We start from the raw sequence: 25,024 nt of genomic DNA, 5'->3' as shown, positions 1-25,024 counted from the left end.
TAGGAAATGGCAAACATCAATTATTATTATTTTCTTTTTTTTAACCTAAGAGATGTGTACTAATCACTAACTATTAGTAAACTAAATGTTTCTGCAGTTAATATATATTAGTTAGCCAATCTTCTGATCAACCTTCTAGTCACCAAATATTCTAAAGGTAGAAATAAATGGTTCTTACAACTCAGAGATGAGCCTATTTATATTTGAATTGTTTTAGGAGGTGTTGGTCTCCCAAGACTTTATAAGTTCAGTAAGATGTAGATGATTATGGTTTTCACATAATCAAGTGGAGAATGAATATAGTTATGTCAATAGCTAGAATGCTTTGCATTGAATAAATGAATGAATAAAACAAAATGTGATGTTTAAAATGAATCGGTATAAAACAGTTACTTTATAAATTATTAATATTAAATCATTGTTACAGATGAAAGAAAATTGTTATTGAGAAGCAAATGATTCCACAGTATTAGTAATGACTAGGTTATAGAGTATTTTTAAAATTCTTGTTTCTTTTTAGATAAGTGTAATGTTCTATTCAAAGTGCACAATAAATCTGTGAATAAGTCCTATGTTTCATGTTATTTCAAGGCCTAGCTCAAGTCCTGTGTTTTACTTGCAGCTCACTGAGCTCTTATTTCCACTGAATATCTTTAGTATTTACTTAATGACTTGTTCAGCAATGACAAATGGGTTTCATCTTAAATCAACTGCCATCAATTTGTAATGGTTAGCTAAAGTGTCATCTTCAGGAGAATTCTTAGATGAAGTTCTGGTTTAGTGGCAGAGAGAACCATGATGGATTAGTGAGGTCCTTCATGGGCAATGAAGGGGAGTAGGGGGACATTGGGTCTAGAGCCTTCATTTGACAGCAAGAGTGCTGATATTTTTACTTTTATAGGATTTATTTTTCACCAAATCCAGGTCTAGAGCATGCATTTAATACTGAGAGTGTCTTACTTTAATTTATATCATGTCCCTTCAAGTATACTATAAGATTCTTATAGTCAAAGACCATATATAGTTTTTTTTATGTCCATAGCATCCAGTCATGCCTTGCAAAATCTGCTGATGATGACAAAATGACTTTTTTTAGAATTCACTCTTATTACTATTATTCATCAACTCAATAATCTCAAAAGATTATCAACATTAAACCATTTTAAAGAAACTTTACTACATAAACTGTGGATTTTATGTGTTGTCTTTATCATCTCCAGGTTCAAATTAAACATCAGTAGATTGGTAATATTTGAGAATGGCATATATGCCTGCCAAATAATATGTTGTTCCAATAATGGAACAAACAGAAGATAAAGAAAATAAGCATTTTAAAAGTGGATTTAAGCCTTTTAAAACAATTCTAAATATATATATATTTAAAATATGTTTTATGTATTTGGTAGGTCCTAGAATTTTTATCCCTTTTTTAATAGCCTGCATCTTTCTGCACCTAGTAAGTGTTGAAGAAATCCATGTCAATTAGTTTAGAGTTACATTAGAGAAATAGTTCCATTTTATATTCCCTCCTGCTAAGCAAATGTTATTTATCATATTCCATAACAGCTCACTGTTTGTTATACATTAACTGCTCATTCTCTGTGCCAATAAGACTGTGCTAGAACGGCAAATGAATTTGGTACGTTCATTTAAATGATTCTGCAAACCACAGGCTACCCAGTTGTCTAATGATAAGAGAGCCCCAAAGCCACCTGATCACCATTATACTCCCTTATATTTTTGGACTAGCATGGTCAATACTGTCAGGATCTCAACACTGAGAAGAATGAGAAGGAAAAGTTTACCTCAGACATAATCATGAAAAGGGGCTTTATTAAATCAGGCACCAATGGTGATATGGCTAGACTGGAAGGAGAATGGAATATAGGATTTGAAGTGCTTTATCTGCTCCAAGACCAATGCTGGTTTTGGCACTTCTTTCACTCTAGTGAGTTGCAAAAAAACAAGCAGGTGCTAGCAATCTGAGAGACCACATGCCAGCTACAGCTGCTTCAAACTGATTCAATTACATCTGCCTGAATAGTCCCAGGACATCAAACCAGTTGAAGAGATCCGTAGGTTGCAAGGAGACCTAGTCTATCCTGAGACAACCACCTGCAAAGCTCCACATTTGGATAAAAGTGATCATTCTATCGCCAGGCACAGGAAAAAAGACCGGAGTGGGAAGGAGGGGGAATGTGATTTTAATTCACTTTAAAATTAAAAATTGGTTACAGAGAGCATAAAAGGTCTCTTTGAATTTTCATGTCTAAAATCTGAGAGTAGCTGAGGTCTTAAGGATACTTTGAAACAGCCTGATTTTGTAATAACATTTCCCAAATCATTGGGTACAGCACATTTACAGAACATGCTCTTGGGATCCGGACTTCGCTCCAAACCTTGTTTGTACAAAAAGGGGCCAAGCAGCTGGGAAATTCTGGAGTGGAGTGTGTCCTCATTAGTTTCCATCTGCCACCAGAACTCAGCTCATGGCAAGTTTGGCTAAGTCCTGGTGTACTCAGGTCCAAATGTGGGTCAGTTTTAATTACACTATACAGAATCCAGTGTGCAGTTTTTAAATCCTTATTATACAGCACAGAGGAATGGGCAGCTCTCCAACTAATCAATTTTTTAAAAGTACATATATAAAAATTTTAAACCAGGCTAGACAGACAGTGGATGGAAAAAAGTCTTATAAATGAGTACAAGGGTTACTTAAGAGAATTATTAGTGAAACTGGGTCATGAGCAAGTCTGCTTTAAAACTTCAAAGTGAGAACAAACTGTTCCAATGGTAAGATAGAAAACTTAAAATAAGGTTCACAATGCTCCTTGCTCCTCAGTGTGAATGAGTAACAAGGCTGTGGCCAGTTTATACTAAATACCTATGGCAGCATTGGCTTTCATGTAAGCAGAGATATTTCTTATTTTATTATTCTTTACACTTACCCCCTTTCAAGGAGTAACTCATGGCAGGGACTGTAAAAAAGGGAAAAAAAAACCACAAACTACCTGTTAAGACTGAAAACAAAGATGAAGGAGAGGAGCGAGAGAAAGAGAAGGAGAGCAGAGTACACACATGTTGAGAAGCAGACTCTGAGCATGACTTGGCTCTCAATGCCATCCACACAAACTGGGGCCAGAATCAACCCATGCAGTTCATGTTCAGAATCCATCCTGTCCGAAAGCTTCATCAGGTGCAGAAGAGCTAAAACACTAAGGCTTCAACGACAAGTGTCAGCAAAAAATTCAGGAGTGAAGATGTAGGCAGTCAATGTTGGGCATTTATACGATAGAATAATGCACCATTTTTGATAGACAAAATGTCCTTTGGCACAAGCCCTAATGATAAAAAAGTAAATAAATAAACCTTAAATGCTCAATGTATTTTGGGGGCTTTTGACTGACTTGTTATGAAACTTACCCATTAAAAAGGAAGAATTGAATTCTGGGTTCAAATACTAGCGTTTAACATTTACTGGCTGTATGATCTTGGACAAATTGTTTATCCTTCCTGAGTGTAAGTTCTTTTTCACCTGTAAAATGGGGAAAATAACATCTACCTAATACATTGTTGTAAGGATTATCAATAATAATATATATATAAACATCGTTCTGGAATATAAAAGTCACTCAGTAAATGTTAACTATTTTAACCCGACTGTTATGAGTTGAATCATGCCCCCCCTCAAATATATATGTTAGAGTCCTAACTCCAGTACCTCAAAATGTAACCTTATTTGCAGATAGGGTCTTTAGGAAGTAACCAAGTTAAAATGAGATAATAATTGAAGGCTCTAATCCAAGATGACTGATATCCTTATAAAAAAGGGAAATTTAGACACAGAGACAGATATGCATAGAGAGAAGACAATGTGAAGAGACATTGGGAGAAGATGGACATCTACAAGCCAAGGAGAGAGGCCTAGAACAGATCTTTCCCTCACAGCCCTCAGAAAGAACCAACTCTGCCAAAACTTTCATCTCAGGCTTCCAGAGTGAGAAAACTTCTATTGTTTAAGCTGCCCAGTTTGTGATACTTTGTTACAGCAGCCCTAGCAAACTAATACCCAACTAAATAAAAATTTCCTTAAGCATTAATGTTTACCTTGACTCATCATAGTCAAAACTGTACACTTGACATTAGGCAAGTCAACTTTATTAACTCTACTGAATAATGGTCTACTTCATATATTATCTAGTGCTTTTTCCCTTATTTCTTTTCTGACTGCTGTTCAGGAAGATACTGCTGCAACATAAAGAGCCTGGCAGGGGAATACAAAAAAAAAAAAAATAAAAAATAAAAAAACTTGTTTATCATAATTAAGATTGTCTAGTTTTTATTAGAGATAAGGGAAAATCATACATACAAATTCACAAATCCACTTTTCTTATCAAGACATTTTACTACACGAATTTCCTTTTTGAGAGAAAAAGAGAGCCTTATAAAGCCATTTACTCATTGCCAACTCTGCTCACTAAACCTGTGGCTGCTTAGATTGTGAAAACCTTGCCAACAGAACCACCTTCAGTTCACTAGGATGCATGTAAGAGTGCATGGTTTAATTAGCAAGTATGGGTTCTTCATTGTTTACGAGATTACTTTTAAGGGTATCTGACTTTCAAAAGAGGGGTGAAGTTGCCTGGGAGTTGTATCAGTAGCCCTTTCACTGCAAGGTACACTTCCATAAGCAACAGACACTTAAGTGGATGTGATTATCTTCATCTTGAGCTTTTCTTTAAACAGCCCCAGCTTCTACAGACATGTAGCATGTTCAGTTAGAAATGGTGAGTCTGGGACTTGCTTGGTGGTGCAGTGGTTAAGAATCTGCCTGCCAATGCAGGGGACACGGGTTTGATCCGTGGTCTGGGAAGGTCCCATATGCCGCGGAGCAACTAAGCTCATGTGCCACAACTACTGAGCCTGTGCTCTAGAGCCCTCAAGCCACAACTACTGACGCCTGCGTGCCTAGAGCCCGTGCTCCACAACAAAGAGAAGCCACCACAATGAGAAGCCCGCACACCACAACTAAGAGTAGCCCCTGTTCTTCACAACTAGAGAAAGCCCGCGTGCAGCAATGAAGACCCAATGCAGGCAAACATACATACATACATATATAAATTTATTTAAAAAAGAAAAAAGAAATGGTGACTCTAACCAAGATGAACTGAGATACTCAACTGCAATCATCAAAGGCATAACTTTGCCAAAATTAACTTTCCTAATGGGTGAATCCTATACTTCCTCCAAATTCCTATACTGCCTATCATAACAACTTTTATATTTTAACAAGGGGAGAGAAAAGAATATTTATGAAATACTAGTGTGTATTATGCACTAAATAAAGTATTTTGTATACCTAATCGACTTTAATCTTCACATCTATCGTTGAAAAGGTAGACATTGTTACCAAACAATTTTAGGTAAGAACACTCGAGTGTTAGCAAGGTTAGACAACCTCGATCAGGTCACACAGCTACTGAACTGTGGAACTGGAATTCAGTGAAGGTCATTTGAACTCCAAAGCTCCTAAGTTCAAAGTCAGGCAAGAGATTTATAATCCAGATACCCTAACATATCATTAACTTTTAAGATGCTGATTTATTTAAGGTATCCGCAGTCTCCTTTAAATCATTTGAAGTCACTTAGGTAGTAGATGTCTTGCTAAACTTGACTCAGTTTATTCTCCTTAAGAAGAAACCAGTTATTCACAAACACAAACTAAAAGGCTTCAATCAATTTAGATGAAATTAACCCCTTTATGAGAAAACCTGAAGGTCTTTTAGATTCAGTGCAGGATACCTTGTCTTGTGGTTAGTATTCCAACAACTTGATATAGTCCATTTACTTCCTGTAGATAAGGAATCAACTCTCCAATCACTAGTAGAAAAAAAAATTAACACTAATATTTTTCTACATGAGGTACCTCACACTAGACCAAGAATCCAGAGTTTTGGTTTCAAATTGTTACATCTCTCACCTACTATACTGTATAACCCTGACAAGTACATCAACTTTTCTGAGCTTATTTTCTCACCATGGGTAAAACAAAGAAAATAAATAGTTGACCATTAAGGTCCCTTCAAGTTCTAACACTATGTGATTTTTAGGACTTCTTCTAAATCCCTAGAAGCAGAGGTAACTAGAGAGAACCTTTACGACAATCAATGTGACAGTGTCCAGACCAGGGTACCTGCTCTTGGGCAAGTAGAGGGTCTTTCTTCAGCATCTAAATCGTAGTAGTGGTGTTGGTGGTGTTAGAAATAATAGTAGTATAGTAAGATTTATTGAGCACTTGCTACATGCTAACCACTGGACTAAGAATTTTACGTGTATTATGTTATATTTAACTCAACACAGCAATACATAAGGTAGATACTATTATTTTTCCAATTTTTCAAAGAAGTAACAAAGGAACAGAAAAATTAGGTAACTTGTCTGGGTCCATACTAATAATAACTGGTGAAGACAAAAGGAGTTCTGCTGACATGTCTTTGTTTCCTACTAGCCTGTATGCTCTTTGAGGGCAAAGACTTTATCTATTTAGCCTAGCTCAGGGTCTAGGAAATAGTAGGTATTCATTATTGTGTGGAATAAAAGTAAGGAAGGAAATGAGGAAGGGAGGGAGGAAAAGAAGGGGAGAAAGAAAGAAATTATATCTAGACATGCTATGTTCTCAATAAATATTGATTTTCTTCCTTTATTTCTTTAACCCTGAAATCACAGGGAAATCTGCATTTATGCTCAGGAATCCTAGGTGATTTCTCCCTCCTGGGTATTCCATACTGTAATTTCTAGTACAAGTCACTGAAGCATTTGCTATCATCTGGTTTAGTATTCTACCTAATACATGTTCTTGGTTCATCTCTTAATTTCTAATGTTAGTCTAACAGAGGATATAGTTGATTCTGCCAAACTAAGTTTCTGGAAAAAAAAATAATGTCCCTGATATTGGCCTCTCACCCATCGGTGTAAACTAAGGTGAAAGAAAAACTGTTCCCAGAGGAAAGATACTTCCAAGCTTAATAGTAGCCATGAATATCATCAAGCAGTGGTACTAAAATTTGAGAAGTCTAAACAAGATGTTTTGATGCAATAGATACTGGCTCACTTTGCTACCTCTGCCGTTGTTATGTGACTGCCTCATGCCATACAAAATGGAACTTGAGAGGGGCTTATCTAAAGCAGGTTGTAACTCACACTATTTTGACTCTACCTCTGCTTGGCTTCATATCTACTTATTTACAGTTAGAATTCAGTGAATAATAGAAACCATAATTATAAACATGTATACAGCAAACACAGGGCCCATTACTTCTGTTTAGCAAAACACAAATTTTTTAATATGATCTAATCTTACCAGGCCATAAGTCAACATACAGTTTATTTTTGTGTTTTCAATGAGATAGAATTAGGGTGGGGGTAGGGGGTTTGGGGAAGAAAGTGATTGCTCAGGAAACTCATGGCACTGCTCACATAACACAGAGATTTATTTATTCCTATACTGAAAATATTTCCAAGGTGACAAGTGACTTAGTCATTGAATGCCTCAGCATTGTGCATAAAATAGGGATAATATAAAGACTTTTCTCTTTTTTATAACCAAGTGAATCAGCTATACATATATATATATTCCCATATCTCCTCCCTCTTGCATCTCCCTCTTACCCTCCCTATCCCACACCTCTAGGTGGTCACAAAGCACCAAGCAGAAAGTAACACACCATTGTAAAGCAATTATACATACATACATACATACATACATACATACATAAATAAATGTGGGGGAAAAAAAAAAGATTTTCTAGACCCGGGGGGACTGGCCAGGTCCCCAGGGCTCAAGAAATTCTAAGGCCCACTCCCTTTCTTATCATGAAAAAAAAAAAAAGACTTTTCTCATAGTCAGCAAAATGAATACAAAGCACATTGCAAATAGTGTTATGGCAATTCTTGATTGTGATGAGGATCAATTCTTACATATTCATTTGCATTTTAAGGACAGAATTTATCAGTATTCTCATCTCCGTTTCATCAGCAGTATGAGAACTGAAGGAAGTCCATCAGGACCATCCACAATATACAACAAGTAACAAGTTTCTAGGACTCTTTATCCCTCCAGACATGTTTTATTCATACATGCATTCATTCAACATTTACTGACCACCTACTATGTACAAGGCATTGTATTAAGAGTCTGTGGACAACCGTATATTTAGCTCAGTACCAATGTTTCCTACTCCCAAAGAGGTCAGTTAAATTCATATTATGGTAGTTTAAAAAAAACAGATTTAAATGGGTCAATAAAAGGAGAAGATACACAAGCTCTAAGATTTTATGTTACTAAATAGTGATGGAAACTCCTTAGCATTTTTTTACTGAAGCATTTTTAGGAAGTATAATGCAGGTTATTTGAGTAAGTTTTCAATACTGGGAATTGGGTACTACCAAATAAATTATTCAATTAAATACTTTGTTTACTGAGTTGTGATTTTTTAAAAATTTATTTATTTATTTATTTTGTCTGTGCCGGGTCGTAGTTGCAGCACACGGGATCTTTTAGTTGTGGCATGCATGCGGGATCTAGTTCCCGGACCAGGGATGGAACTCGGGCCCCCTGCATTGGGAATGCCTAGTCTTACCAACTGGACCACCAGGGAAGACCTGAGTTCCCACTTTTTATATTATATTTATAGAACTTTACTTAACTAGTATAAGATATACTCTGTAGTAGCTTGTCTATATTAAAAATATAGATATTTGTCAGAAAATATATAGAGCTATTACCCAAAAGAAACTTAACATCACTAACAGCAACACTTAGAGAAAAATATCAGGTGACTAGGATTTGATAGAAGTAAAGGATGATATTCCAGCCTTAAAATTTACATCTGGATTTTAGCCCTTTTTCTAAGATTATTATTTAATTGTTGCTTTTTTTCTCTCTCATTTCCACCCTACTGCAACAGAGGCATACGCACAAATCAAGAAATCGTCTTACAATATACACTTAAATTTTCTGAATATGCCCCATGTGTCCACTAATAGCCAAATGCTTTCAAATCTGTTCAGCTAAATGGATCAATAACTACATCCAGCTTCACATAGTGGGGTTGCCAACATAGTGAAATTGAGCCAAACAGAAAGTGTCTCTATGAGGACAAAAATTATTATCAACCCAGTTATCTTGAGAGATCCACTCTCCACAGGTATCCTTTAAAGAAGTTAACATAAACATTATCTAGGGCAGTCAACAGCTGCTAAAAAAATATTTGAGACTGAGAACGAAGAATTTGGATAAATATTTGGGAGCTAAAATCAGTGAGTTTTATAATAAACCAATGCAATAGTTCAAGGTCTACATCAAGTAAGAATCTTTCAAACTCAAAGTACACAAAATACGTAACAGCACAAGCAAACTGCTAACAAGCTTCTCTGTGCTCCCAATCTTATGACACAGCTGCAAGCAACAATTGAGCAGGTGCAACCAAGCTTTTGAGAATTCCTGCCTGTTGCCCAGGAACCACAACACCACACAGTTGAGATTTTTAAACAGGTGCAAACATTTTTTCCCTTTACTCTAGTGCTTGAGACAGTGAAGCAGACATCTGCAACTACTCCTTACCTAAAGCAACCACCACAGAAAATAAAAAGCAGAACAAAAAGTTTGAAAATAAAACAACAGTGTCAAAAACAGTGGTTTTGCAATAGTCTCTGACTGCACGTCAGGAGTTGCTTTAATAGTACTGTTCCATAAAACACTCTCTAATCTCTCCACCAGATGAATGCTTTGTAATTAAAATTATTCTGCTTCAACAAATCTTAGAAATGTTTATTTGATTCTCACAATAGAGTGAAATGCAAGGTATGTGTAAAATGTACTATCCTTTGACACTGTCAATATTTGTAAGTACTCAAAAATTAACATTTTCACATTATGAAATCTGTAAGCAATTTTAATACCCCAAATTTTAATATCTTTCCAGTTAATATACAGATTGATATAACTATAGGTAATTCATATACGTACCTGTGCAGCTATGGGGCACAAACAGACTTGCAATTTATCAGGTACTCTGAAATGTAAAACAAATATATTTTTTAAGTAAAAATTATTTTCTAAGTGCAGCCACTATTTATGCTGAGACAATTTCTGCAGAGAAGTAGAAAAGACTGCAGTTCTTAAATAGGTGGGTTATTTTATGTCTATATTTTCCCCATAGGATATCTCAGTTCACCCTAAATTCATGTGTGAACTATATACACACAGAGCATCCCGGAGCAGTGTGATCAAAAACAAGTACCATGGCCTCTGAAAGGAAAATGCTTTCACTAGAGAATGAGACAAACACTTAAAAATGTTTTTTTTTCTTTGGTATTCTTCCAAGACTATTGCTTTCCTAATACAAATATGACTGCTACTCTATAAAATGAAACCACTCAGATTCATCTCCACTCAGTTTGGATTTGTGTGGAAGAAAGGTGCTTTTGTAGTGCTCCACAAAAATGCATAATTAAATAAAAGTAAACTCTATGTTCATTAACTTCAAATTACAACAGCAAATAGAAATAATATTGATCACTACAAGAGGGAATGCTAAAGCCACAGTAGATGTGATGCCTCAACTCAACACACTTTGAGATAACTGCCAACGAAGTAGGTATTGACAAAGAGGTCCAGCTTAAACAAAGTATGCACAGTTCACAATTAGACCCGAAAAATATTTGCATGTAAGTGGAAACTGTATTGCAAAATGTAGCCTCTGAACTACTGTGACCCTTAAACATATTTCATAATTCTCTCTGAAAGCAAACTAAAATACTTATTTTATATACTTCTAAACATAGTTGATGATAGTAACATATTAAAGTCATTATATCTAGTTGATAATACTTGCTTATAAGTGTGTAGAAGAAATAATCAATTTTGATGATGACTCAATGAAACACTTTGTCATACACTTCTGATAGGGGTGTGAATTGCTAAAAATTTTCGGGAAAACTATTGAGTAATATGATCAAGAACTTAAAGTTCAGAATCTTTACTCAGTAATTTTAATTCTAGGAATATATCTTACATAACTGAAAACCAACAGAGATTTATGTTAAAAAGGTAATTTGTATGATAGCAAAAAACTGAAAGTAACCTAAATGTCCAACAGTAGAAAAATAAAGCATAGCACACCCATATAAAGAAATATTTTTAAACAATCCACAAGGTAGCTTGTGGTACTATAATGTTTTATAAATATATAGAGTACCAACTGCATGGATATAATGAAATTGTGCAGCTGAGAGAAGAAAAAACACAAAGAACACACAAAAATATTAAGAGTGATTATATCTGGATAAGATTATGCATGTGTTTTTTTCTTTTTACTTTCATATACAGTTAATCTCTATGATAAACATTACTTTTATAATAAGAAAAATACTGGTTGTCAGGGGGGTAAGGGAAAAAAGTTTTAGAGTGCCATATGTAAGTGAAAAATCTAACCTTCGTAAGTAAAATAAATTAATTCAGTCACACATAAAATCCACCAAGTATACCTACAGTGAGGAACTCATCCTTACTGGTTCCTCATAGGGGTATAGCCAGGGTCTCTTTTATTACACTGCTTTAGAATCTAAACCAGTAATTCAATAACAAATTTTTAATCGTCTTAGTAAAACTTCCTTAGTTATGCAGAGTGAAATGATGGCAAGAACAATTTAGGACTACAAATCTGTTCAACCTATTACAAACTAATTTGTTCAATAAGTCAACAGTATATATATAGTGAGCATCTATTGCATTCAAAGTGTTGTTCAGCATTATGATATTCTAAAAGACAAATTAGAAAACATCTTACCTTCATAGAACTAACAATTTAAAAGTGCTGGACTTCCCTGGTGGCACAGTGGTTAAGAATCCGCCTGCCAATGCAGGGGACATGGGTTCGATCTGGGAAGATCCCACATGCTGAGGAGCAAATAAGTTCATGCGCCACAACTACTGAGCCCGCACGCTGCAACTACTGAAGCCTATGCACTATAGGGCCCGCATGCCACAACTACTGAGCCCGTGTGCTGCAACTACTGAAGCCAGCGTGCCTAGAGCCCGTGCTCTGCAAGGAAAGAAGCCACAGCAATGAGAAGCCCGTGCACAGCAACGAAGAGTAGCCCCCACTTGCCGTGAGTAGTGAAAGCCTACGCACAGCAACGAAGACCCAACGCAGACAAAAAAAAAAAAAAAAAATTTTTTTTAATTAGAAAAAAAGATTAAAAAATTTTTTAAAGTGCTGAAAAGTATGTCCATAACACCTTCCTATTAATTTTTCTGTGACTCCAACACTGATCTAAAAAAATAGTCTTAAAAAACAAACAACAAAAAGCTAAACAAAAAATATGTACCTACAGCTCACATAAAGATGTAAACACAATACATACAGTTTAAGGCATTTGTGACAGATCTAGTGCACTTTAAGAAAACACATATCAGGTGGGGTTTTTTTTGTATTATTGAGCAAAAACGGATATTTAACACAACAAAATTCTGAAGTACGTGAATGTGTATCACTTATAAAATGCCCTAATAAATTACTATAAGTATGTATTTTTTTATCTGTATGTAGTCTACTGTTTATTAATAGAGTTATATAATAGGAAACCAGGTATGAAAGAATACTGAGTCAATCTCAGATACCAGATGTATAAGATTGTCTCAGATTATCTAAAGCTACATAAACATATGCACAATTATTAACAGGATATAGTTATTTATTGTCAACCAAAGTAAATAAATGAATTACTTGCTAACCTTGCCAAAGACGCTACTATAACACCACCTCCAAGGAAAGAAAAGAAGGTAAGGGTGGATAGATGAGTGCTGAGGGGATCTCTAACAACCAAAGTGGGGGTGGTGGTGGATGTGAACCATTTTTGTTGTGCAGATAAAATAATGCAGCACAGAGTTTCTCTCGATGACAGTTCAGTTTCCTTGTGGCCTGTAACCATAATCAGCATTTGCCTCTCTGAAGCTAGTGTCACACGATGGTTCTGAGGTTCAGTCAATGGGGTCAGCCTGTCTGAGGCAGTGCCAAGCAGTAAGAGAAGCTATTCAAGTGATCAGTGATCTGTGGGTTGGAGACAGCAGCAGAGTTATATGAGGTAGGGTGGTGGTTAAGTGATTAGCTTTTGCTATCAGAGAAACCTGGAATCAAGTTCTAGCTCTCTCTTTTCAATTGTGTGATCTTGAGTGAGTTACATTTTCCCTGTCTGTAAAATGATGATCATGTTACCTACCCTATAGGATTGTTTGTGCCTATTACATGTTATGGGCATGTAAAGGAACTAGCACAGTACCTGCTATAAAGTAAACTTTGCTGAACAGAAGCTATTAGTACTGTCGTAGTTGTATGAGAAAAAGAGGGGATGCCTGTACCTTTAAGCTAAAGAGCTAAGCTAAAGAAGGAGTGATGAGTTAGAAAGACAACTTGCTCAAGATATCACTCTATATTCCACAGCTCATCCAAGAGCCAGTCATGTGCTGGATGTTCACAGAGCATCTTTGAATCAGGAAACACTATAACATTATTAATATCCAGGATAAGCAACCCTAACCTGCATTTTAAAGCACCATTTCTATTACTGAAGGGGAAGGCAATAGGATCTAAGTAATACGTGCAGCAATACTGCCCATTTTCCTGAATGAAAAATGAAAGATCATTGTCTATACCTAACTGAAACAATCAGGAAATGGAAATATAAGGACAAAAGTGAACATAATTATGCAACTGGAATCAGGACCAGGTGTTGCAGACTCCTTAACGATCACACGTGAGCAGTATCACTTTTTTATGTATTCTAAAGAGACCCTGCAAATGACCTGAGCTCACATATAACACAAGGTTTGCAAATATAAGTAAAAAATATCACAGTGGGTTTTTCTCTCAGGGCTTGAAATACAAAAATGAATGCATACTGATGTTGTTCTAGACCTTATTTCTGTTTTGATTTGGAGGACAGCACAAATTCAGAATTGTTACATGGTATCTTTAGAATCCATTGCAGTTTATATAATCCCTAGAATTGTTTGGGTCATATGAGGGTGAAGGTACTATCAGTACCATTCCGGATGGAGATATACTATAGAGGATTTTTTTTTAAGTTCTTTTTACTTCTAGGTTGGCACAGCTGTGTTCCCCAGTGGGAACTGAATAGGTCCAACTATATGTTGTGAAGTGCAAAAAAGTTTATCTTCCCTTCATACTGGATGGGCCTGAGGCATTAATAAATCTAATACCTAATTCACTTAGGACACTGAAAAGGGCCTCTGCTGGGTCTGCAGGAGCAATGGCTCCATAAAAGAGCTCTGAACCTAAATTTAGACTAAAAAACATTTGCCCCACGACTGAGTAAGCATTCTTAGGAATATTTAGTGTTTTATATTTTAAATTTGACCTATTTTGAGAAAAAACACTATGTAATCCAAAATACTTTTATTTACTATGTGTTTACTTCTTCCAGACCCACAACTAATCTGGGTGCTCTATCATTATTACATTATTATAAAATATAGATTTTAATGATCAATAAAGACAATTTACTTTTTTTAAAATTGAGGTGCCCTAACTTCTGGAGTTTGCCTGAAGAGAAAGTATATGAAGATTAAGAGAAATTATAATTTTAAAAGTAGGCTTGAAAAACTTGTTAGTTATGATTATTTTTGTAAGTTACAGAGTTAGAGTTAGCCGTATCTGAAACAGGAAGAAAGAGAGGCAACAGTTATCTACTTATCAACCCTGTGAACTGGAAACAGATAATGGGCAATAAGGAAGGAAAAGGAAATCATATGATAAACACCCGTTAACCCAAGGGCACAGTTGGTCTAGACCTTAGGTTAGACCAGCTCTAATAAAGCTACAGAATGTATGAAAAGCTAAGCTTATAAAATAATTCTATATTTAAATTTTCTATGATTATTGGCTACCATTTAAAATGAAACAATTTAATATCAAATTTTATGTATAAACATGATGAATTTGAACTCTCCAGTAGAAACCTGATCCACAATACACTAAATGTTAATAACTCTATCTTATAAGTCACACTTCAGAGTGTATTAAAGAGAAAATAGTTTTTTAATAGATGATTTTTAAAAACTTAACTTCTTACCTTAAAGTTTAGGATCTAGTAAAGAAAATTAACAAAACTGGAATTTAGATAAATGTCAAGAATAATATTTTCAAAATATTCACAACCTGAAGCTACGACTATGGAAAGGATTTATTCTTATGAATGTAAAAATTCTACTGACTAGCTTGTACACATTCCTGGGGTCTTAATTTAAATATTACCTCCTCCAGAATCTGATGTCCTATGCTTAATCTTGTCATAATAATCATCACACTACATTGTATTTGTCTTTCACATAAGACTGTAAACATAGGAACAGAGGTATTGTCTTATTCACCATTATGTCATTAGTCCCTAGTACAGTACCTAATGGATAAATAGTAGGTATGTGTTAAATATTGGGTAAAGGAATGTTGAATGAATTGTGTTATCATCTATTCCTGATGATTAAGAAAATTCACAATGCATTGAAAAATTAAAGACTTGCATTCCTAAACAAATTATTTTTCAATCTTTAAAGGACTAATCTTCCAACCTCTTTTCTTTTACTTTTCCCTCTTACTTGTCCTCTTAATCAGTACAAAACTAGATGATCAGAATCTGAGTCTCAAATGTTAACAACAGATTAGAAAGCCTGGCTGGTTTGGCCCCAGGGTGGATAGGAGTCACCCAAATCTCGCTCTTTAGCAGACACCTGGTACGGTAGAAGTTGAGACACAGAGTTCCCTCAAAGAGTTCTGCAGTTCCTCACCAATTGTGTGGTTCTTCTAAGTCTCTGAGAGGCTGGATCTGACTACTGTTCCTGAGACAGATTCAACCATTATTTTATTCTTTTGTGGAATTCATTACAGTTTAAATTATCCTCTCCCTCACTAGCCTGTACATTCCATAGAGGCCACATTATTTTGTTCAGCACCCTATATCCAGGGTCTGGTTTAGTGCCTGACACACAATAAACACTCAATAAGTATTGGTTAGATGTGTAAATATGAGTTTCGGAGCAGCAGTTTTCAATCAAAAGAGACTGTAAAATTAGATAGGTAACAGCTACCCCTACTGTTATTTGCTCTACATTCCAAGTCTATCTGTCACATGGAAGACTTGATGCTGTACGTACTCTTTTATTATAAATTCTGTTCAATCAATGGCAAGTCCGGAAAACTTCAAAAGCAATATTAGGTAGGCTGTAGGCACAATGTCTAGATGAAGCAATGGAACCATTTCCAACTAGAAGTTTAGGGTTTGAATTACAGCTTAGTCAGTGTGTATCCTAGGGGAACTTATATAATCTCCCTAAATACTCAGTTACATCTTATTTAAAATGGGGGCCTTTTATCTAGCACGCAGAGTTTTTAATGGTGACTGAATGAAATTGTATATATGAAAGCAACTACTAGTATAACTCATGGTATTTAGGAGAAGGGGCTTACTACAAATTAGTTCTTTTGTGTTGGCCAGCCAGTGTCTGCAGCAAAATAGAGATATGATTTGACTAAAATCCCAGGAGCAGACATTTTGGGTAGAGAAAAATGAAAGAAAAAGGATTCAGAGGCAAAAAAAAAAAGTAAGTAGATGTGAGGGACAATAAGTAAAAAAAGCAAAAGACAGAGCAGTAAGAACATAACAGCAGTTAGAAATGGAAAGACATTTTAACATAATAGAAAAATTACCCAAAAAATCTATTAGCTTTTTCTTAGGTGACACAGACTTCCCCACATATAAAATAACTGCTACCATTATAGTTAGGAGGAAAATCAACTGAAATGTACATTAAACACATATTAGAGATTAAACATTCTTCACTTGAATTCACATACTGGAAACTCAGCCTGTGTAAATATAGCCATGAACTTTATTATTTACTGTGATAAGGTAATAGCATATCCTCCTCTGTGTACTACCTGCAGAGTTATAAAAGCCAAATGTGTACTAGCTCTTTAGGTACAATCACAAGGCATCAGAATGTAGAGTTAGGCCCTTTCTTTGCATTTTGTGATCATCATACAGGGGCTACCAACATTGGAAGAGAAACTGGCTATCATGAAAACTTTATTGGAAATTCTTTTTTCGTGCTTCGTTACTTTCATTTTCTTACTACTGTAGTCAAAACTACTTCAGCTCCCTCATTAAGATTGTTTTCTGGCTAAATCATTATCTTTCTAGTCTGTGTGTGTGTGTGTGTGTGTGTGTGTGTGTGTGCGTGTATTCTTTGGTCTGTTCTTAGATAAAGAAAGAGAATAAGAGGTCTTAGATATGTTGCATACCAGAAGTAAGCACCATGCAACCTCATGGTGGGCAACCTCAAGGAATGCCCACCTGGTACCAATAAGTTCATTAAAAGAGTTCATTTGAATTCATAACCTTTGTCCACCTCTGGTGATACAGTGATTTTTAAGTCTATCTATGCTCTCTGTAAGGCTGTCATCTTCATGAGGGCTGGAATCTTGTCTGTTTTTCTTTCCTTTGTATCATCACCACCTAGTTCAGGGACAGGCACACAATACACAGACAATGAATATTTCATCCATTATTAAACAAATATTTATTGAGTATTTACTATGAGCCAGTCAGTCATTATTCTAGGTGGTGAAAATATAGGAATGAACAAAATAGATGAAAATTTCTGATCTCACCGAGATTATGTTTTTGTGTAGGCAACTGACAATAAGCAAGAAAAATAAGTTGAATACATAGAATGATAGATAATGGTCCATGTTAAGGAATTAAAATAAAGTGAGGAAGAGAGAAATAAATTCTAGGATGGGGGAGTTGTGGTTGAAATTTCAGATAGTATGACCAGTGATGATATCATTGAATGATCACATTTAGGTAAAGACCTGAAATAAATACAAAAATGAGTCAGGAAGATAACCTCGGAGAAAAAGCATTCAAGCCAAATGGTAAAAATGTCCTCTGGAAGGAGTAGGCTCTTCTATAAAATGTTAGGCTAGATTCACACAGGAATGTTCCTGTTAAAACATAGAGGTACCACATTTAAAACAGAAAATATACAAACGCATACACAAACAAAACTTTTTAAATGTCTGATCTTATAATAAATTGAAATTCCGAAAAGATAGGAAGGAAAGGGATGTGAAAGACAGGGCATTATTATGATGTTATACAAAACACCAGAGGTATTATCCAACTCAGTAATAATCAGGAAGCCACAGGGACAAAAAGCAGGTTTACAATAATGACAACCACAGAGAATGGCAACCAAGTAATATGCCTGGACTACCTAGAAACAAACAAACAAACAAACAAACACTCTCTACCAGGACACCTTCAACAACCCAGATTATGTGGGAGTCTCACAGGAAAAGCAAACTTCAATTAAGAAGAGCTCACATATCAAAGATATCAAACACATAAGGAAAGGCTTTTTCATATAGGACTCAGCAGAAACCAAAGTGTTTTACATCAAATATAAGCATTAAGTTAGAAAATGAATAGGGAGGGCACAGTCTTAAGAATTGAAGTAAGAGAATATTAATCTCACACTTCAGTGGGACAAAATGTTTAAAATGATAAAAATTTTAAAAGAAAGAGGCAAAAATAAGCAGAAAAAACATGGAAAAGCAGGTTTGATAAAAACCAAAGAGATTTAAAGGAATGAAATTTGTATTAAAGTTAGCATCTGAAGTGAGGCTACATCACATTAGATGCAGATAAGGGAAGAATCACTGAAATGAAAGATAATTCTAAGGAATTTACCCAGAAGAAAAAGAGAAAGGTGGAAAATATTAAAAAGAGATTAAGAAATATGAAGAACAGAATAAAAAGATTTAGGGCTTCCCTGGTGGCGAAGTGGTTGAGAGTCTGCCTGCCGATGCAGGGGACATGGGTTCGTGCCCTGGTCTGGGATGATCCCACATGTCATGGAGCAGCTAGGCCCGTGAGCCATGGCCGCTGAGCCTGTGCGTCCGGAGCCTGTGCTCCGCAAAGGGAGAGGCCACAACAGTGAGAGGCCCGCGTACCGCAAAAAAAAAAAAAAAAAAAAAAAAAAAAAAAAAAGAATAAAAAGATTTAACATGTCTAAAAAGTATATGAGAATGAGAAAATAAAGACAAAAAGGCAATATCTGAAGCAATAATGGATCTTTTCCAGAATTGAAAAAGACATGGAACATCAGATACATAAAGCAAGTCCCAAAAATAATAAATAAATATAAATCCAAATCTGGAGACGTTATAATGAAATCTAGAATACTGTATCACTCATGATCCAATCAAGGAAACATAAACCACTCACAGTGTTTAAAATGAGGCAATATAGGGCTTCCCTGGTGGTGCAGTGGTTGAGAGTCTGCCTGCTGATGCAGGGGACAAGGGTTCGTGCCCCGGTCCGGGAGGATCCCACATGCCGTGGAGCGGCGGCCCGTGAGCCAAGGCCGCTGGGCCTGCACGTCCGGAGCCTGTGCTCCGCAACGGGAGAGGCCACAGCAGTGAGAGTCCCACGTACGGCAAAAAAAAAAAAAAAAAGAAAAGAAAAGAAAATGAGGTAATATAAACTATGCAGAAGAGGCTGATAAGTGAACCAAGGTATGATGATACAACCCAGAAATTAGCAATGGCAAGGGACAGAGGGGTAAAATAGGGAGTCCTTGTGAATCGGTTCATCAGGAGTTGGGTCCACTACAGAGATGTAGCAGTGTTTGGAAATGTCACCCAAGCTGACAAAGGAGACATTTTAAAATTTCTCCTTTCCTCCTGTTCTCAGTCAATCACCAGTGATTCCCACTGGATGAAGTCTGGCAGAAGAAAACTGATTTGGTAGCCTAGGAAATTCAGCCTGAATGGTCAGCCCTCTTCAAAAACAACCAAGAAGAAGAGAAAAGAATGAATCTTAGAGCCAAACAATCTGCAACCTGTACAAACACCAAAGACAAAGAGTAAGGACAGATTATCTATAGAGGAAACTCAACTAAATAGATAGTTGATGTCTCAACAACAACAGTATAGAGTCTAGAAAACAATGGAATAGTATCTTCAAAGTATTGAGGGAAAATAAATAAGTACGGTGGTTTATATAGTCAAATAAACTATCATTAAAAAGTGAGAATATCAAAATCAAAACTACAATGAGGTATCACCTCACTCCAGCCAGAACGGCCATCATCAAAAAGTCTACAAATATTAAGTGCTAGAGAGGGTGTGGAGAAAAGGGAATCCTCATACACTGTTAGCAGGAATGTAGATTGATGCAGTCACTGTCAAGAACAGTATGGAGGTTCCTTAAAAAATTAAAAATAGAGTTACCATATGATCCAGCAATCCCACTCCTGGGCATATACTCAGAAAAGACAAAAACTCTAATTCAAAAATATTCATGCACCACAGTGTTCACAGCAGCACTATTTACAATAGCCAAGACATGGAAGCAACCTAAATGTCCATCGACAGATGAATGGTTAAGCAATATATACAATGGTGTATATATCTATCTATATCTATATATACACCATATATATATATTTTTTTATATACACACACACACATATACACACTGGTATATTATTCAGCTATAAAAAAGAATGAAATAATGCCATTTGCAGCAACATGAATGGATCTAGAGATTATCACATTAACTGAAGTAAGTCAGACAAAGACAAATATCATATGATATCACTTATATGTGTAATCTAAACAAATGATACAGATGAACTTATTTACGAAACAGAAATAGACTCACAGACATAGAAAACAAACTTATGGTTACCAAAGGGGAAAGGGGTGGGGAGGGATAAATTAGGAGTTTTGGATTAACAGATATAAATTACTATACAGAAAATAACTAAGCAAGGATTTACTATATAGCACAGGGAACTATAGTCAATATCTTGTAATAACCTATACTGGAAAATAATCTGAAAAATATACATTTCTATATAACTGAATTACTTTGCTGTACACTTGAAACTAATACTACATTGTAAATAAACGATACTTCAAATTTTAAAAAGTAAGAATAAAGTACATTTTCAAATAAGGATCAGAAGTTTACTTATAATTTGCCTTCATTAAAAGAATATAAAAATATAAATTAGTAATAAGTAAATTTAACCCAGAATAAAGGATTGGATGAAAAAACAAATGAAAAACAAGAATACTGGCAGTGGTGTACTGGTAAATAGTCAACAAATGATTCTTCCAAGAAAAAAAAAGCCCAGATTTGTAGTGTTTACTTATTTCTATTGTATAAATACTCCCACCATGGCCAACTTCAAACTACAAACATAATGTCACTGAATGAAGAGCTGGAAAGAGATACACACAATCAGCTTTTGCCAGTCAACAGCACACTGGAAATTGGTAACCACCTAAGGAATCTTAAATAAATTCTTACTATAAAAAGTTAAATAATACCAGTTATTAAATGGGATATAAAAACAAGTTGGATCTAAAATATTAGACAGTATTAATATGTAAGATAAGGGCAGGGGTGATTGAAGATGAAATATTTTAACATTTTTATATTGTTTGAAAGGAGGTAGAGATACTAACATCATCAAATCAAGTAGGATTATACAGTATTTAAAGGTAATCACTATCTGCTAGAAATTTTAAATATGCATAATTTTCAAACTAATAGAGGGGTGAAAGGGACTTAAGAAAACTCAATACAATAGTGAAAAGCAAGAACAAAATTTTTTTAAATGCATTGTAAATAGAGGGCACAAATTAGGATTTTAGTAATTAAACGTATAAGTAATTACAATAAATATACACCAGTTAAATTTCTGGTTAAAAGTGAGCAACAATTTGAATTTTAAAAAGTCAGTGGCATGCTATTTACAAGACACTCAGCTAAAATATAATGTTTGAAAGTAAAGAAATGGTAAAAATTGAGGTAGCTATATTAATGTCTAATAAACTAGGTTTTAAGTAAAAGAATTATTCAAAAATAAATATGTCCATTAAATAATGAAAGTGAAACAAATCATTAACAAGATACAATAAACTGCCCCCTAAGCATCTAACAACAGATACATAAAATATATAAAACACAAATAGCAAAATTCTCAATCATAAAGAAAGATTTGATCATATTTATAACATTAATTGCAAGAGTAAGCAGGCAAGAAAAGTAATGATAATTTAACAAGGCAGATCTAATTAACAAATATAAAGCCTGCACCTAAGAATTATAAGATACACATATCTTCCAAGTACAAATGAAAAATTTACAAAAATTGACCTTACATCAAGCCACAAATTGTCTTAACATATACTAAATAATTAAAATCATTGAATCATCTCCTCTAATCACAAGTAAATTTAGACTTTAATTAAAAAAAATAACCCTGACCCCCCCCAAATCTCCAATAGTTGGAATATTTAAATTAAAATTTTATGTAATTCATAGGCAAAAAGCTAATAAATATTTTGGAAGTTAGAACTCAATGACAATGAACACAATACATACCAAAACTCAAGGAATGCAGTTAAAGCAGCTCTTAGGGGAAACTGTATAGCTCTAAATTTATATGTTAAAAAGACTAAAAATTACCAAGTTAGAAAAGGTACATTAAAGTAAAAACAAAAACTTTAAAAGCAGGAAAATAACAAAATAATATCAGAAATAAGTGAAATGAATAATAGACATAAAGACAGTCGACAAAGTAAAATATTTTGCTTCTTTGAAAAGACTAATAAAAAAACAAATCACCAGGAAGTTTTATCATAAAAAGAAGGTATACCAATAAATAGCATTAAAAAAGAAAAAACAGATCTGTTTGAAGAATTAAATTAATTACTGAGTACCATGAACAACTTTATGCTATTTATTTGAACTAATTATTCAAGCTATTTTAAAACATAGATTAAAGGACATTTTTGTTGAAAATATAACTAGCTTGAGGGGAACTAGAAAACTTGAATAGAATTTTATAAATAAAACATTACCTAAGCAGTTAAAATCTATATAAACAAACACACACACACACACACACACACAGGTGTGCACAAAGGCCTATATACATTTAAAAGCAACACTTAATAAGCCTTCAAAAACCAGATGGTCTGTTATAAAAACTATACTGCAGAAAACAGAAAAGCACCTTGACTTATTGTATAAGACTATTAAACATTCATTCCAAAACTAGAAAAAGGCATTATGAGAAAGGGATATTATTTTCTATGATAAGTATTAAGAAGTACAACCAAGCAAAGAACATTGAGAAGAAAAAAAAAAAGAGGTACAAGAGCTATCATTTATCTAACTTCCACTAAATACTTTGCCAAGACTTCTGCATATATAATTTAATCTGTACATCATCCATATAAGGTAGCTTTATTTTCACCTTTATCATCATTTTATAAAGGAAGAAAGTGATGTTCTAAGAAAACAAACTGGCTCTAGGTCACAGACTTAATAAGTAGCAGAGCTTGATGTTAGGAGACTAAAGCCCATTACTTAAACACTACATTCTACAGTTTCCTCATCTTTTAAAAAATATATTCAAATACAACATTATAACATCTACATAACACTAAACATAATTTTGAATGCAGTATTATTTTTGGCTTTCAACAATTTTATTATGCTATTCCTAGGCATTGTTTTCATCAAATTTATCATGTCTGGGGTTTGCTAAACTTCTTGAATATATGTATGTCTTTCACAAAATTTAGGAAGCCTTTACCTTTATTCTTAAAATACTTAAACATTTTTTCTACCCATTCTTATTCCTCAATTGCATATATAGTAGATGTTTTAAAATTGTCCTTCAGGCTTCTGAGGTTCTGCTCATTTTTTCTATCTTTTTTTTCTCACTCTTTTTCAGATTGGATGAATTCTATTGATCTAACTCAAGTTTACTGACTTTTCCTTTGGCCACATCCATTATGCTATTAAGTCTATTCAGATAATGTATTTTTCTGTTTTAAAATTCTCATTTGTTTTTTTTGTATAGATATATATTTCTAAATTTCTCTGTTGATATTTCCTATCTTTTTATTCATATTAACAATATTTTCTTTTACTTCATTCAGCAGTTGTAATACCTTCTTTAATTTTCTTGTCTGATAATTTTAATATCTGAGTCATTTCTGAATTTTCATCTATTGATTTTCTTTCCCTTTGAGAAAGGGTTACAGTTTAGCATGCTTTTTTTGTATTTGAACTAATTTGGGGTTGTATCTTGGACACTGTCAATGTTAATTGTGAATACTCTGGATTCTGTTATACAGAGACAGAGAGTGCTGGTGTTTTTTGTTTTAGCAGGTCATTAGCTAGTCTCAAGTTGCAAACTCTGTCCTATTCAGATCTCAGTTTGGATTGCTTTCAGTCTACCCTATGCATGTGTGGTTCAGGGGTCAGCCAAAGAGTAAGGCAGAGTTTGTACATGGAATTTTAGTTTTCCCATCTCTGTTTCTTTCCTTTCTTGAGTTACCCCTCACTCTCTGGCATCCCTGTCCCTTCCCATTTTCCTCCAGTCTGAAAGCAACAGGCTTTCTCTTGAAGTTTAGCTTCCTTATGTTGCCACTACAACTGCAGATACTCTCAGGAAAAGCCACAAAAATGTGAAACTCACCCCACCCTATGCTAGTTGCTTAATACAAGTTTCAACTCCCGTCTAAAATCTTCCTACTATTGTTCATTCTCCAAAATGCTCATATCATATTGTATTTTGACTTGTTTGTTTTGCCTTGATTTTTTCTTTGGTCAGAGTTTATGGTTGTTATTTGTAGGTGGGTTGTTTGATTAGAGATTTATTTCTCCATACCAGAAACATCTAATGAATTATGATTAATTCTAGGAACAGAAGGATCTAAATAGGTACCAAGAAGTACAGATAAAAATTGAAGTCAATGGGCTAGAAACATGTCACTTGCTTCTGGAAGAGGCCTAAATAACAACACATGAAGAAAGGGAGAAATGAAATGGATAAAAAATAAATTTAAAG

General features: G+C 34.7%; 1 protein-coding gene across 8 annotated transcripts in view; it reads right to left on the bottom strand.

The window, feature by feature from the left end:
- ZBTB20 (zinc finger and BTB domain containing 20) overlaps positions 1-25,024 on the bottom strand; it is an 825,027-nt gene that overhangs the window by 561,178 nt on the left and 238,825 nt on the right. For 7 of the 8 annotated variants that reach the window (XM_082624273.1, XM_082624270.1, XM_082624272.1 and 4 more), the window contains one exon: positions 10,028-10,073. The gene's annotated coding sequence lies outside the window, so the exon portion shown is untranslated. Of the gene's footprint in view, positions 1-10,027; positions 10,074-11,849; positions 12,324-25,024 lie in introns of those variants that run through there. The other variant, XM_082624275.1, reaches the window with a different exon arrangement.

Source organism: Mesoplodon mirus (genome assembly GCF_964341445.2).
Source record: "Mesoplodon mirus genome assembly, chromosome: 6".
Lineage (NCBI taxonomy): Eukaryota > Metazoa > Chordata > Mammalia > Artiodactyla > Ziphiidae > Mesoplodon > Mesoplodon mirus.
Note: the sequence above shows the minus strand (reverse complement) of the source record. Positions and strands in the feature narration are given on the sequence as shown.